Below are 16,970 nucleotides of genomic sequence, written 5' to 3'. Positions count from 1 at the left end.
TCGACAATAGTTTTCAAGAGTTAATCCACATTATCGCCACCTCCTATTACTAAAATAATAACTTTCAGATATTATATGGCTGTTTTTTTTTCATTACAAACACACCTATCAATTTACTCACATTTTATCATTTTTCGTAATTCTTGGATATGTTACTAATTTCGAGAATAATTTTTAATAAAGTAACCCAAATAATCGCCCCCTCCTAAACCGACACGATCCCGTTCCTCTTACAAAAATAACAACTTTGATACATCTTCTAGCCTGTCTATTTCATTACTAACAAACCAATCAAATAACTCACATTTACACATTTTTTATTATTCTATGATATGTTACTAATTTCGACAATCATTGTTTAAGATTTAACCCGCATAATCGACCCCCTCTTACTAAAATAAAATCTTTCAGACAACATCTGGGCTGTTTATTTCATTATATAAACACACCAATCAAATAACTCATATTTTATCATTTATCAATGATCGTATATTAATATAATGGAATTTGACAATGAAGCTACATCCAAGGGAGGTCACTTGCATATTATAACAATGATTGTATATTAATCTAATGGAATCTGATAATGACGCTACATCCAAGGGAGGTCACTTGCATATTGTAACATATATACTGCGCAAGCACCTTCTAAATTTTTCACATCGGACATATACTGTACAAGCACCTTCTAAATTTTTGAAATTGGACCTATAATGCACAAGAAACTTATAATTTTTTCACATTGGACCTATACTGCACAAGCACCGTCTAAATTTTTAAAATCGGACCTATACTGCACAAGCACCTTTAAAATTGTCAAATGGGACCTATAATGCACAAGCACCTTCAAATTGGACCTATACTTCACCTATATCATACAATCCCAGGCGACACTTGGTATTCTGCTAGTACACATCCACCTATGTCATACAATCCCGTGCGATGCCGGTTGTTCTGCTAGTGTATATATACCTACTTTATCCAATCCTGGGCTATGCTGGGTATTTTGCTATTACAGATATGAAGCTACACTTGCATATTATAACAATGATTGTATATTAATATAATGGAATTCGACAATGAAGCTACATCCAAGGGAGGTCACTTGCATATTATAACAATGAATGTATATTAATCTAATGGAATCTGATAATGAAGCTACATCCAAGGGAGGTCACTTGCATATTGTAACATATATACTGCGCAAGCACCTTCTAAATTTTTCACATCGGACCTATAATGCACAAGCACTTTCTAAATTTTCACATCGGACAGATACTGCACAAGCACCTTCTAAATTTTTGAAATTGGACCTATACTGCACAAGCACCTTCAAAATTGTAAAATGGGTCCTATACTGCACAAGCACCTTTAAAATTGTCAAATGGGACCGTCATTCTATTACAGGCGACGCTGGGTATTTTGCTCCTAGATATGCATCAACTCATGCCCTGTCCCTTCCTCCCTCTCTCCAATACGCATCTTTTTTTTTTACTTCGTCTTTTGGCTAAGATCGAAGTGTAGTATCTGATCTGGCAGATACTGCAAGCAAAGACCATATGTGGGGGCAACCCCACATATAAGACCTTGGTCAATGTAGGGGCAACCCTTCATACCAATTGTCACTATCCAGCTCCCCTACTCCCCGGGGAGTTGGTCCCCATTTCCCCGTCACTCCTCACATTAAAAATCGGCCTTGTGCCTAATTTGCCCGGTGAGGGAGCAAATAAATACCTCAAAGTGTAGTATCTGTTCTTAGAAATAAAGCGGTTTCATCTTTCGCCCCCTCCTCCCACTAACTCATAATATGCCTCTCACCTTCCTCAAAAATATATAATACGCATTTTTTTTTTACTTGGTCTTTTGGCTAAGATCAAAGTGTAGTATCTGTTCTTAGAATTAAAGCGGTTTCATCCTCCCCCACCCCCCTAAGTAAATATAAATTATGCATCTTTTTTTAATAGGAGATAATGCTCGGGAGAAAATTAAGCTGTACAAGACGGTTACTTGGTCTTTTGGCTAAGATCAAAGTGTAGTATCTGTCTTAGAATTCAAACCAATATACGAAAAATATATAATACGCATGGTTTTTTTACTTGGTCTTTTTGACTAAGATCAAAGTGTAGTATCTGTTCCTAGGCCTGGAATGTGATCAAATACAATCACTCATATGTTTGTTTATTTACATTTAAAACGCAGTAAAACGAATCTCGTTTCCTGTCTAGACATCTCTCTCTCTCTCTCTCTCTCTCTCTCTGTTTGCGTGTCTCTCTCTCTCTCACTCACTTCGTCTTCCTTATCCTAAAGAGTGTTACTACAAAGGAAAATGGCGTCTCGCTGTGTTTTTTTTTTTTTAGTAAAAACATCGATGGTTAATATTTTTTGTAAGCGTATTTTTTTTTACTTCACATTTTTTGCTTGTTATTTTTCGTTTGACTATCGTATCTAATTATTTTTAACGTACTAAAACTTTGGTAACGTTCTCCTAACGTGAAATTTTTGTATTTTGATGTGTATGATGTGTCTTTTTTACCGATAACAAAAGTCTCTATTCAATGTTTTCATAAACCTATCGCCATTACAGCTTGCTTACGTCAGGGTCACGCGACATGACTCAGCGTTTATTAAATTACGCATAAATATCATTAAAATGTCACTTTTTGTCCCCCCCTGGAGAAAATCGATCAGCTGACCCACTTCTGATGGTGCTTTTGGGCTAATTTTTCGATATTTGTCATCCAAAGGGTGGGCTTTAATATGATACCAAGTTTGTTAATTTTTGTTGTGTCTGTCAAAAGTTTTTAGCAGACACACAAACATACATACATACATACATTTTCGCTTTTATATATATAGATGTTAGATAATTTTTATTAAGTTGGCATTCATCAGAATCTCTACGGTTACATTTTTTTTCTATTAGAATCCTTGTCACCGATTTTATTTAATTTAAAACAAGTTAACTTCCTATTTATGACGGAGATCCGTGTTACACTGTTAGAGCGACATAACATTGGTTGGATGAATAAACTTCCATGGTCAAGTTAGTCCCCGGATATGAACCCAATTAAAAATCTTTGGCGCATATTAGTCCGGAACCTTTGCAAAAAGAAAAAGAAACCATCTTCTAAGCCTAAATTCTAGTGAAGACCAATGGTTACTTCCAACAGCTGTTGCGATAATGCACATTTTTTGCATCAGCCATGGCAAGAAATTCCTCAATATGATATTCGTCAACTGATCAATGTCATGCCTAGAAGGGTTCTAGCATTAAAAAAGCCAAATTAATGTAAATCAAGTTATTAAATGTGTGACAATAATTTTTGATTTTGTTCTATAAATTATATGTTTATTAAAATAAACTATTTCTACAGGTGTCTATTCTTTTCTATCATGTCTGTGTATAAATGCATATATACATATGCATACGTTTATATTATAATAGTGTTTTCGTTATTTTTAAGAATAACTCTATTACTAGTATTAACTTCTTTTATGTGTATATACATATATACATATATATGAGTGTGTGTATTGATGATGTAATAAAGTTCTTGTGTAAGTTAAGACTATAAATATTAAAGTTACATAAAAACTTAATTACATTATCGTCAATAAGAGTTACAGAAAAAGTAATGTCACCCTAAACTGGCAGCACACCAAATGTGGGGGGGGGATTAAGGAGGATGGAACGACTGATGAGAGAATGCACAAGCCAGACCTCTGCTGATTTAGTGCGAAGAGGACTGGGAACTTGGGGAGGCTTATTGCCACCCAAATTCTAGTGAAGACCAATGGTTACTTCCAACAGCTGTTGCGATAATGCACATTTTTTTGTAGAGGTATTTGAAAGAAGTAGAGAGTACTGGAAATCTGGGGAGACATGTTGTCACTCATACTCGAAAGTACACTACAAGTTGTTCTCAAAGAGAAATCTTCGATGATTGCATGTGTGACTACTCCTAGTCAGTGAATAATAATAATAATAATAATAATAATAATAATAATAATAATAATAAACATAATAATAATAATAATAATAATAAACATAATAAACATAATGAATATAATAATAATAAATAATAATAATAATAATAATAATAATAAAGATAATAATAATAATAATAATAATTTATAAATAGTACCAATTATAGTTCTTACAGCATAGTTAGAATACCCACATATGTACATCTCGTAGGACTTTGAAACCATCTATTTCATATCAAAATGGCTTAATGATTGTTTTTCTCTGAACGAAAAAATCATACTCGTTAATAATTATAAAAAAACGATGATTATGGTTATCATTATAATCACTCCAGTTATGGATCAATACCGGGTTGACATCTGGCGGTATTTAATGGCCTTCCATGGCCAAAACTTGGTTTTCAGCCTAGGTGAACATTTCTGAGATTATCTCAATAAAAATCCCAGAGAAGGAAAACCTTAAACAAACCATTTCTTATATTATTCAAATATGAGTGTTCAAAACTATCAAACTGAAAATGATGTAAATGGGACCACAACACCAAGTGTAGGTCCCATGTTCGGTAGGGGAAAGAACAAGGCTTCCCTGGCCGTCACCCAGAGAATTCCTCGAAACATTACCGCTAAAACAAATTGGACTAAAGCCTTAAAATTGTAATGAAGTGTTATCTGAAGAGTGGTGTCCCTAATAGGCGACACAGAAAAAGAATGAACTAGGCCTGTTTAAAGTAACAGAGCAAAAACTTGCAGGACAAGCCCGACTAATAAGAAAAAAACGGATTGCTGTCTGCCCTTGAAATTGAAGATCTGAAAAGAGAAATTAAGAAAGATAGTGTGGATATCAATGCGTTGATGAAATGATGAAGGAAGAAGCAACTACTGAAAATGTAAATGAAAATATTTGACCTTTCAACAAAAAAAAAACAATTAAACTTATGATTGAACATGGGAAGATGAAAGAAGAGATTGATATCTTCAAATTAGTAGATGAGAAGCTAAGAGCTGGCAATTTAGAAAAGCCGCTGAACCTCCGATTTGCGAATCGGAGAAGACTAAAATCTATCACTACTAAAGTGAATGAAATCCTGCAATTTTTTCCAGTAAATAATTTTAACAGTGCATTAACGTCATTAAAGCTGTTGCTAATACTGTATCAATGTTGCTTAGAGTGGGAAAACGTAAAATAGAAGAAAAGAAGGAGCCCTGGTGGCGGAAACGTCTAAATGGGCAAATAATGCAACTTCAAAAGGACCTCAGTAGAGTACAAGCTGCCGTAGAAGGCAAACTAAAAAGTCAGAGGGGATGCGATAAACTAAATTAAAAAATTTAACATACAACAAAAAGGTTTTCAGTGTGTAATTGAAGAACTGAAACAGCGTCTCACAGCAAAACTACCAAAGTTAAATGCTACAACGACAGAATTGAGAAATATCGGCAGAATAGACTGAGAATAACCAAAAAACTTCTTTTTAATCAACTGGAAGGAATTGAAAGAGGGAAGAACGTTGTACCCAATGCTTATGAATCACGTGTATTCTGGACAGGCATCTGAGAAAAGGAAGAAAAACACCAAGACGATGCAAAATGGATCAAAGACATCGAAAGAGAGGTGTTCCCTAGAATGGAGCAAAAAAATGAGCATAACAGTCACCGTGGAAATGCTCAGAACGAAGGTTTAAAATTTTCAAATTGGAAAGCGCTTAAACCTGACGGAGTCCAGGGATACTGGTTTAAAAACCTCCCAGCTCTCCACCTGCTTTTTGCAACAATGCTAAACGACTGTTTGATGACTTTCCTGGTTGGCTGACAAAAGTTACTACAGTCCTGATTATGAAGGATAAGACAAAAGGAGGTGAATTGACAAACTTTAGACCAATCAGTTGCCTCTCACTTATGTGAAAACTTTTTGCTGCCTGAAGAAGAGAAACGCTGTCGACAAAGATCACGAAGCACCAAGGATTGATAAAATGATTCTAAGAAATTGCAAAAGAAGATCTACTAACCTTGTCATAGGCTGGGTAGTCTATAAGAAGGCATTCAACATGGTTCCACATTCATGGATACTCAAGTGTTTGGAAATTTTCGGAATAGTCCCTAACATCCGAGCATCAAATAGCACCAAATAGCATCATAACTTGATTTGAGTCCAAAACAATAAATATTAAGGGGTCATAATAAGGGTCAAAGTTTTAAAAAAATACCGTTTTTTTTTCTTTGTTTTTTTTTTTGCTCAGCATACACCGCCAAACAACCGGGAAACGCCGGGCACCCATTGCTAGTATATATATATATATATATATATATATACATATATATATATATATATATATATATATATATATATATATATATATATTGGGTCCAGTATAATATAATATAATAATAAATAATCTGCATTAATAAAATATATATAAATAAATAATCAGCATTAATAAAATATCCTATTTAAGCGTATGCTGGTATATATATATATATATATATATATTTATATATATAATATAAAGTTGAATGTCTGTGTGTGTATGTGTGTATGTGTGTATGTGTGTCTGGTCACGAATAGGCTCCTATATGGTTGACTATTTGAAAAAAAAACTGATTACATATGATAGAAGATGTATCGGGACACAGGAATGGGTATGTTTGATCTGGCAGAACGGTAGTTCATTAAAATTGTGGGGGATGCGTTCGCGCCTGGTCCACAAAGTATGGAAATAAAAAATTTAAAAATTAAAAAAAAAAGTTTACAAGTGTTTTTGGTATAGATGTACATAAGAATACTTTGATAAGTATGTTTTAATTTAAATAGGGATGCTATAATAACATTGTGGGATCTGCGTTCACGCCTGGCCTCCATAGAATGGAAATAGGCACAAACTTTAATAAAGACTTTTCATATCAATCTGCGTAAGTATACTTTGATGATTATGTTTCAGTTTGAAGAAAAAATAAAATTATGGAAAGATCGTTCGCACTTGACCTCAATAGAATGGAAACACAAAGTTTAACAAGTTTTTTTTTAATATAGATCCACAGAATATTGTGAAAGTGTTTCAATATGAACAGGTATGGTATAATAAATTATGGGGTTTATCTATTTTATTTTTACTTTCATCATATTTTGCTTTGGTTTTGATATCCCCAAATTCAACCCAAATTTACAACTCTTCCTTTTCATAACCTATCATTCTTTCATAAATTAGAGTCCATTTTCTGTAGGCTGTTTTTGAGCCCAGTCAACGACTGGTACTTTTGCTAGTCATCATCATCGGCGGTCACTCATGTCCGAGTATGACTGTCCTCCGTTGTGGCTTCTGTGAGCCCAATACTAGACTCAATTTGTCTTGTGCTATTGTGGCAGATAAAGGTAGTGGTGGTGGGGTGGGGTTGGGTGTGTCTGGTTGATAATCTGTCCTTTCTGTGCTTGCGTTTATCCTCAGCAGCTTGATTTAGGTCACTACTATAAAGCGCAGCACCTTCGTGGACAGCGCTCCTCTATGCCAACCTGCTCCTAGCCACGTCCTCCCATGTCTCAAGTGTGAAACCGCTTTAGATTTACTTTGATGTTGTCCTTATACCTCATCTTTTGGCCACCCTGGGCACGCTTTCTCTCAACAAGCTGAGAGTAGAAAATCTGTTTTGGGAGGCGGAGATCCAGCATTCGGACAACATGACCAGTCCATCTGAGCTGGCGTTGAGCAACAGTAGCGGTGATAGTGGAACCTTTTGCTAGTATATATACATATATATATATCTATATCTATATCTATATATATATGCACATACATATGTATACACACACGCATATATATATATATATATATATATATATATATTGAGTAAGATGATTGATAATTTATAATTAAGATTAAAAATGAAAAATTAAAATAAGGTAGGTGTACCTTTTAAAAAAGATACATCTCCTTTACTTTAAAAATGCTAGGTTTATATTTGGTGTCTTTAAAAAAACCCACCCAATATTTTTGCTGATGAGGAGACTTTGTTTCAAAAAACTATATCATAAAATTATGGTCCAAAATTCACTGTCTATCACAATAAAAACATCGTTTCCGAAACGATCGTACAATTTATTGATTTTGTTTGTTCTTCCTTGTGAAACAGATTTTTAATTTTAATTACAAATTATAAATCATCTTACTCAATATTAAAATAGCTCTAGGACATATATGCCTATCGAGCTTATTATATATCTACATTACAACGAGCACTGTTTTCTTTTCTTTTATTTTAATTGAATTAATTTTAATTGAATTTACTAATAGATTAAAATGTACTCTGCTCTTTAGACTCTTGTTCTAATTTCATATATATATATATATATATATATATATATATATATATATATATATATATATATATATCCATATAAATGTTTATAGGTACAGAATTTAAATAAAGTTTTAAATATAATGGGCGGAAGTCTCTCGAGAGCTCTTTCAGCTATCATCTCATCAGGAGAAAATCGATAGCGTAAAAATAATACTATGTCGAAAGTGAAGAGTTCTGATGAGGAACTATTGAATGTGCCAAAAATAACGGGGACAATAAAATAAAGTTTATTAACGTGTAAAAAACGATTAAAATAATGGCACAACGAGAGGAAGAGAAAAAAAACGGGAGAAAAGATTCACAGTTCCCCAAAGAGAAACAATGTCTTAGATGTTTCTTTCTGCCGGCACAAAGAAGGTTTCCGCACCGCAATAGAGACAGACTCCAAAATCTTTTAATGATTTCTGGAGTCCGCTCGATGTAGCACCTCGAACCATTCAATTTTATATCTATCGGCACAGCACGGATTGTCAACCAAATGCTGGCCAATAGCAGAGTGCAAGGCTGCAAAGGAGGGAGACTACCAGACCCCATCCTCCCTTGTCTGATCTTCGATGGAACATGCTGGTTTATACGAGTCAAACGATGCAAAGATGTTCGCCCAACATAACCAGCATCGCACTGGCATTTGAATTGATATACAATATTGCTATTGCGAAAAGAAGGAAATGCAGGTCTCGTAATATATACCAAACGCAAGGACACAGAATAAAAGCAGTCATAAATACTTCTGCGAATCTGTTTGGAAAGTCTGGTACTTTTTTCCCCAATCCACGGTAATTTTAAATAAACCGGGCATTTCACAGGTCCAAACTTTTTAGGTGATTTAAAATCCGCAACCTTTTTGAAAATACAGTTATCAATAAGGTCAACAGGATAACTATTATTGATTAATATTTCCCTGATCTTATCGACTTCGGCGTCCAATTTGTTAGGTGAACAAATCATCACCGTGCTGTGCCGATAGATATAAAATTGAATGGTTCGAGGTGCTACATCGAGCGGACTCCAGAAATCATTAAAAGATTTTGGAGTCTGTCTCTATTGCGGTGCGGAAACCTTCTTTGTGCCGGCAGAAAGAAACATCTAAGACATTGTTTCTCTTTGGGGAACTGTGAATCTTTTCTCCCGTTTTTTTTCTCTTCCCCTCGTTGTGCCATTATTTTAATCGTTTTTTAAACGTTAATAAACTTTATTTTAGTGTCCCCGTTATTTTTGTCACATTCAATAGTTCCCCATCAGAACTCTTTATTTTTGACATAGTATTATTTTTACGCTATCGATTTTCTCCTGATGAGATGATAGCTGAAAGAGCTCTCGAGAGACTTCCGCCCATTATATTTTAAATATATCCATATATATCCCTAGCGTTACCTATTCGGCATTGTCAGGAAATTTCTTTACTTTTATTTTCGGATTTTTAAACGGATTCCAAAAGTAAATCTTATTATAACGTAATCGTATTGTAATTTAATAATAGTTTAACCATATTATTATAAAACTACAATTAATTTCATAGACAAATTTATTTCTTTAAATTTTTATGACATATTTCAAAATAGATGAATTATTTTATTTTTTAACTTTAACAAAAAGAAAGAAATACTGAAGAAATGTGCTATTGTAAGATGAAGATTTCGAAATTTCAAGAAATATTATTTTCTTCAATAAACGTTTTTATTGATAACCAATGATTTTTCTGTGCAAGTTTAATGTTTTTAATTTTTCTTAAAAATTTTAAATACAAACGAATTAAATATAAATTATTGAAATGGAAAATAAACATTTATTTTCAAATGCTATGCTTTTTTTCTTGAAATGTAAATTAATGATTATTCTAAAATGTGGAAGAAATATTTCCGATAAATCTCAATAAATAAATATTTAACATGTAATATTTTTTAGCCTATTTAATGAATATTCTCAAATTTAAACCACAATTTTTCTAAAATTTAAAGCAATTGTACGGCAGAAATAACTTTTTTTGAGTTCAGTCATGATGAACTATATTCTTAGTGTAAGGCTTTTTTCCTTTTTTCCTTTGGCTGTTAGTTTTCATGACGTTAACTTGTATATCAAAGAGCTTCTTGAAAATACAGCGTATAGTTTCCCATGGTTAAACACAGATTGTGATAAAAATAAACCTACTTTTGCAAATGTATGACCTTGAGACTTATTTATAGTCATTGCATGCGTTAACTAAATCGGAATCTTATTTTGTTTTAAAATGAAAGGCGAGTTGGAATGAGAAGATGCTTTCATAGTAATGCACGAGTTATTAATGACGTTTCAACTGAATGTTGATGCATTTGTATCCTTGTTTCATTGCACAGTGCATTTTGAATTAATATATTTCTAAGAATAATTATGCATCCAGGTTTTAAATACATTTTATGAGAAAGCATTCCAGATGGTGTCAATGAATTAAAAGATTCAGGTTGATTGAGCATAGTTTCAACAGGATCACCAGTCTGTATTTTATCTGTGCTGTAATATATGTAGCTGTCACCAGGAATTGATTTAAAACCTCTTCATTGATCAATAAACAATCATGATTTTTTGATGAGAGAATTATCCTATATCTTATATCATGTTGTGATATATTTTTTAAAATATCATCAACCAGTGAACCATAAAGGTATGCTATTTGTGGTACTCCTACATAATCATTATACAATTAAGCTGAATATTCCACCAAATTTGCTTTTCCATTTCCAACATTCAATAACCATGAGGCAAATTCATTTTCATTTGCCATAAATGAAGCCAAAGAATTATTAATGCAAATTTCAATTATTTCTTCACGACTTTCTCTTGATAATATGAATAGGAGTTCCTTAAAGTCTCCTTCCAAAGCATTATTTTTGCAAAAGAAATTTTTTTTCCTCTAACAGCATTATTATTATTGCTTATGTCTTTTAAACTTTAATCAATTGCATCCGAAGCAAACAAAAGGATCATAGATGCTCAATCGAATACAATTAAACCGAAATTTAAAAATAATTGCTTAATCATCTATTTGTCATTACCTCCTACCTCTGATCAGTTGATGGGATAATTTTAACCAATTGTGGATTGTTCTTCCTTCTAAAATTAAAGGAAAAACAATACCTATCCAGACACAACAAATACTTGATATTTTTTTGAAGATGTGAGATTATGACTTTAAACAAGTTTTCCCACATCCACATAAAAACACCAAAACTGAAGGAGCCCATGGTTAGGAGGCACACTTAAAATTTTATGGTTAGCCTTAAATGCAAAAGCAATATGAACATCTCCCTGAAGAAATAATTTTGCACCGAATGATGCTAATAAAAAATGCACATTTATAATTTTAGATGTTTAGCTTTGAATGTAAACGCAACATAAACCTATCTAGGAAGAATAGAAAATTTTCGTCGAATGATGCAAAAAAAAAATGCATATTTTTAATTTCTAATATTTTTGACCCCCCCCCCCAAAAGAAAAATACAGTCATTTCTTTCCACTTAAATAAACTTTTTAAAAATATTATCTGAATAAATAAAGAATACTGATAAATGTACCTTGCTTACAATTTATATTCTCATTAACAAATCTTAATACTCTACAGTAATCAAATAATATATTCATTTATTCATTCAATTATCAAGTAGTTCTACCAGTGTGGCAGAATGAATTTCGTCGCATCTGTTGACATCTCCTATCTCTCTTCATTTCTCTTGTGCTTTTCATTCTCTTTTTGAAATCTCATTTGTGCTTGCTCCTTAGTGGCCTTTACTGTTTCTTACTTTCTCTGAACTGTTGTCTTTATTATGCCCTGATCTTTTGCCGACAATGTCGCCTATTTGCACGGACGTTTTCCATCTTCAATCTATTATAAAGTTTTTGAAAAGAAATTTTGTAGAGACTAAGGCGAATGAATCTTCTCATATTACAATATAAATATTACAATATAAATATTACAAATATATTATTGTATTGTATATAATTATACAATATAATAATATATTTGTTAGATTTTTCAATTTATTTTGCCTATTACAATCATTTTATATGCACTTATGGACTGACATATAAAAATTCAATTCAAGAAATACACCTTTTCATTTTTATAATTTGAATAGTAATATCATCTTTCCCTTTTATTATTGTAGACCATCTTACCCTTTATTTATTGTAGATTATTCATTCGTTTCCATGTACTTTATATCTTTATATATATATATCTATGTATAAATATATATATATATATCTTTATAAATATATATTTATTTATTTTATTAATTTTTACAATTCATAATATATATGTATATATATATATATATATATATATATAAATATATATATATATATATATATATATATATATATGTTCTGGGGTAACTGACACCCCTATTCCTGTCTTCACATGGACTCTCCCATCGCTGTGAAAGGCAGCCATTTTGGACTCTCTAATCAGAGATCCCATGCCAGCCTAATCGTTGACATGACTTTACCGACTCTCCTGTTTGATATTGTGAACCCCTAAAATAAGGCCACAACAATATATATATATATAATTTACATATGTATACACTTCTGTGAGAACGAAAGTAACTCTTCAGACCAGCCTCGTTTTTATAGTTTGTTGCAAAAGTCAAACTTATGATGAGATGGAGGGACATTGACTTGTACTGTTTCAATTTGGACATTCATATAACGCTTTAGACTCCAACTTAATTTGTAGACTATAGACCAAATAGAACATCTGTGCTCCTCAGTGTTTTCCCTGATTTCCACGTGATCGCTTATGACTAGATAAACAGGCTTCAGATGGAGTCATCTTACCGCAAAAATCACAAACGTGGTTTAGCACAAAAGCCTCTGGGATATCTGGTAGATTTTTCTTCCGGATATCACATTTAATTCTCGCAAAGTCATATTTTCTTCCCAAAGCTATCAGAGACGTGATAAACCATGGAGCGCCACTTTTCATCATCACTGGAAGCATTCCACCAGCTGAACACGTCAATACCGAGAGCTTTCAGATTATTCGTGATGTTGTCGTTGAAGCGTTTCTTTGGTTTGTATCATGGAAGCTTCCCTTGTGTAATTTTATGGTAAAACAGATGCTTGGGTAATCTCTCATGATCCATCCTTGTTAGATGTTCAGTCCACCTTATCTGGTAGGATATAATCAATTTTTCAATGCATGGTACGTCAGCTCGCATGAGGACATCCGTATCAGGTGAAAAAGAGTTCCACTTGATGGCCAGAATGTGTCTCAGAAATTTCTGGTGTAATATCTCCATGACCTTTATGTGTCTACTATAAGTTGTCTAGGCTAGAAGAGCAAAGTAAGGCTCGGAAAATACGAAGGGTTATGCCTCTACTATGCTCACCTCTCTAAACTACAAAAAGACTAATGATGCATCCTGTAGTTGATTTTCGTATCCAGGTTTCCGTTTCTGGCAAGAGTAAATATCTGTATATTTTCATAATATTGAGTTGTAATTTGGCTTTCAAATGTATTTCATGCGTATTTTATTTTAAAATGTAATCAACGCTTCTATCAAAAAAACTACCCTTACTTTCATATCACGTTTGCCAAATGCATTCTTACAGCATTTCAAAATAACAAAGCAGACAACAATACGCAGACTATTTTCTAACTGTTTATTTTTAATTTAACATCATGGCGAAGAAAAAAAACATAATAAAAATCTGAAGATAGCCTATAACACTGAAATATTGATTTTAAAAACGCATTTTCATAATATTGCGTCGTGATTTAGCTTCCAAGCGTATTTCATATCTATTATATATATATATATATATATATATATATATATATATATATATATATATATATATATATATATATATATATGAAGTCAATTTAGAAAAATAATTTCTGAATTTAATTTTGAACAATAAATTCATAAATTAACAGATTCTAATATCATTTAAGGTAATTACATATTAATACAATGTATGGTATAGTAATACTGTATAACTTTACGAATTTAATAAAAATTCCAAATAATTCATCAATCAACAAATATCAGAAAGTAAAGTTAACATTTATAACGTTGTGAAATTGTTCAAACCTTCAAGTTGATAACTTCGAGCTTTTTTTTTTAATAATGTTGGTAAAAAAGCGTTTGTATTCAGCACAGTAAAGACGTAAACTGACAAGATTCGGAATCAAATAAACTGAATTGATAAAAAAAATGAAGATTTACTTTTCAGTGAGAATGTTTAAAAGACACAAACACAAAAGGACATAAGTGAAGTTACTATTTAGTATAATTGTTTTTTACTTGATTTTTGTTTTTAATAAAGGTTTTCTCTCTCTATCAGAGGTGTCCAAATTGCATTCAGCTCTATGCTTGGTTTGCTCAGTAGGTTGTTATGTCCGAGCATGTGAGCTGTTTCTTTAAGTTTTCTCACTTTCCAGTGGGTCTCTCTGTTTATTATTTTTACTTCATCCCATAGGGAGCGATAGTCCCCCCTCTCCATCCAGACATGGTTGGCTATACCCGATTTTTCCGTCTCCCCTTTAGTTACCGTTTTTCGGTGTTCTTCCACCCTTACTTTAAGGGGGCGGCATGTTTCACCCTTGTAAACCTTTCTGCAACTGCATGGGATGGAGTATATGCAGTTTTTGGTCATGTTCTCCTCCATGCGGGGTTTCACTCGTACCAGGTGTCGTTTGAGTGTTGACTCGCTCTTGAATACCGTCCTGATGTTGTAGAGGGCACATATTCTCTGAATCTTTTCGGAGATGCCTCGTATGTATGGTAGGCAGACCGTTGGGGGGGTTGGGGTTTCATTCTCCTCTCTTATACTATTAACACGTCTGGTGGATAGTATGCTATCGGGGTAGTTGTTACTAAGGAGGGTATTCTTCAACCTGACCATTTCTTGGTGGTATGTAATGGTGTCGGTACTTATTGTCTCTGCTCAATGTTGTAAGCAGTGTGCGATTCCATGTTTGATACTGTATGGGTGATGGGAGTTAAAGTTAAGGTATTGTCCGGTGAAGGTAGGCTTGCGATATACGGATGTCTTAAATCCATGCTCTGTGCGTGATATGAGTATATCAAGGAAGGCCAGTTGGTTATCTTTTTCTTTCTCCATTGTGAACTGTATCGATGGTCATATTGAGTTCACATGGTCTAGGAGAGCCTGGATGTCTTCCTGATGGGGCCAGAGTATGAAGGTGTCATCAACGTATCTTGGAGAGCCTGGATGTCTTCCTGATGGGGCCAGAGTATGAAGGTGTCATCAACGTATCTTAGCCACATGGCTTTAAGGGAGCTGAACCTAAGGCCATGTCTTCGAAGTATTCCATGTATATGTTCGCCATCACTGGTCTCGGCATTATCACGGTACCCCCGTAATAATAATAAAAGGTTGGGTTCGAGACTCCTAACAAACGGTTCCCCAGTTCGATACAAAACACCTGATGAAGGCCGGAGGATAAAACGGCCGAAACATTGTGACGATTACAACCAAGATGAGGTAGTCAGTCCGACAATCTCAATCAATGAAAACACCTCATCTCAAAAATACAGACAATTACTTCAAAATGACTTAGTTTTTATTATATTAGAAAGTTTATATAAATGAATGTTAACACATACATACAAATTGTAACCCAATATTTTATCCGTAAATTTGACGGGTATGTGGTGATTATTTTTATGAAAAAATTACATCAGAACTGAAAGCAAAACCTGCCATACTGTTTTAAAGTTTTTGTTGGTTAGCGAGATTGCTTTTATCCAATAAGAATTTGGCATATGTTTTCCTAATTGAATCAGAATGTGGTGGACATCAAATATTTTTAGGGATGTTTAAGATGATAACGTATAGATAAATAAAATCATTCAATGTCAACAGCTTCCTGGTTTGTAATCTATATTTTCGGAGTTGCTAAATACTTTAAATCAGAATTAGTTCGGCAGTTTTAATGTATATAAAATTTCGAACTATAGACAAAAGAAGTGTTGACTTATTTATAAATAAAGCAAAATACAGTTTGAGACATTTAATTTCGTAATTTAGTTTAAGATATAATTGTTACACTGTGTAAATTATATTATTTAATCAAATATTTTAACAGGAATGAGTATGACGTACGTACTTGAAAGGACACAAAAATCTAGACAATAGAATTTGTGGAATTTTTCATTTGAAATACATTTGTAACTTAGAAATACCGTGCTGATTATCTAGTTATATTGTATAAAGTAAGAATGTGTGTGAGGACACTTCCCAACCTATATACTCAATGAATTTTGGATCTATAGACTTGAAATTTTGTATATAGTGTATTCAGACATGTGGAAAAAGTTTTCATCCGGAAAAAGGGCAGCTAAAGGGGTAAAAATTGGGTGTGATCGAGTTTTTTTAGTTTGTCAACTGTTTCGCATGCGCGACTGTTAAGAATAAGCAAGTTGGAAAAGACTCATATCAAGTTGGTGTAATGACTCACTGTCTTTAGGTTTTGGTTTCTATCTCAGCTCGAATGATTTTTTTTTATTTAATTCCTACGTTAACTGTTTAGAAAAACATAATACTTGCATACACATGTCTCAGTTTCAGTATTAATCAAAATATAAAATGCATGCGTATTTTACGACCGGGCAACATCGGAAGGCCTG

General features: G+C 33.1%; 1 protein-coding gene across 6 annotated transcripts in view; it reads right to left on the bottom strand.

Annotated features, from left to right (window-relative positions):
* The window catches only part of LOC145287834 (Na(+)/H(+) exchanger beta-like), a 1,099,100-nt gene that overhangs the window by 443,323 nt on the left and 638,807 nt on the right, over nt 1–16,970 (bottom strand). The gene's annotated exons all lie outside the window — the stretch shown is intronic.

The sequence above is a fragment of the Euprymna scolopes genome, chromosome 11, assembly GCF_053919585.1.
Source record: "Euprymna scolopes isolate OS-2025 chromosome 11, ASM5391958v1, whole genome shotgun sequence".
Taxonomy (NCBI): Eukaryota; Metazoa; Mollusca; class Cephalopoda; order Sepiida; family Sepiolidae; genus Euprymna; species Euprymna scolopes.
The sequence above is the reverse complement of the archived record's forward strand: the minus strand, read 5'-3'. Positions and strand labels throughout refer to the sequence as shown.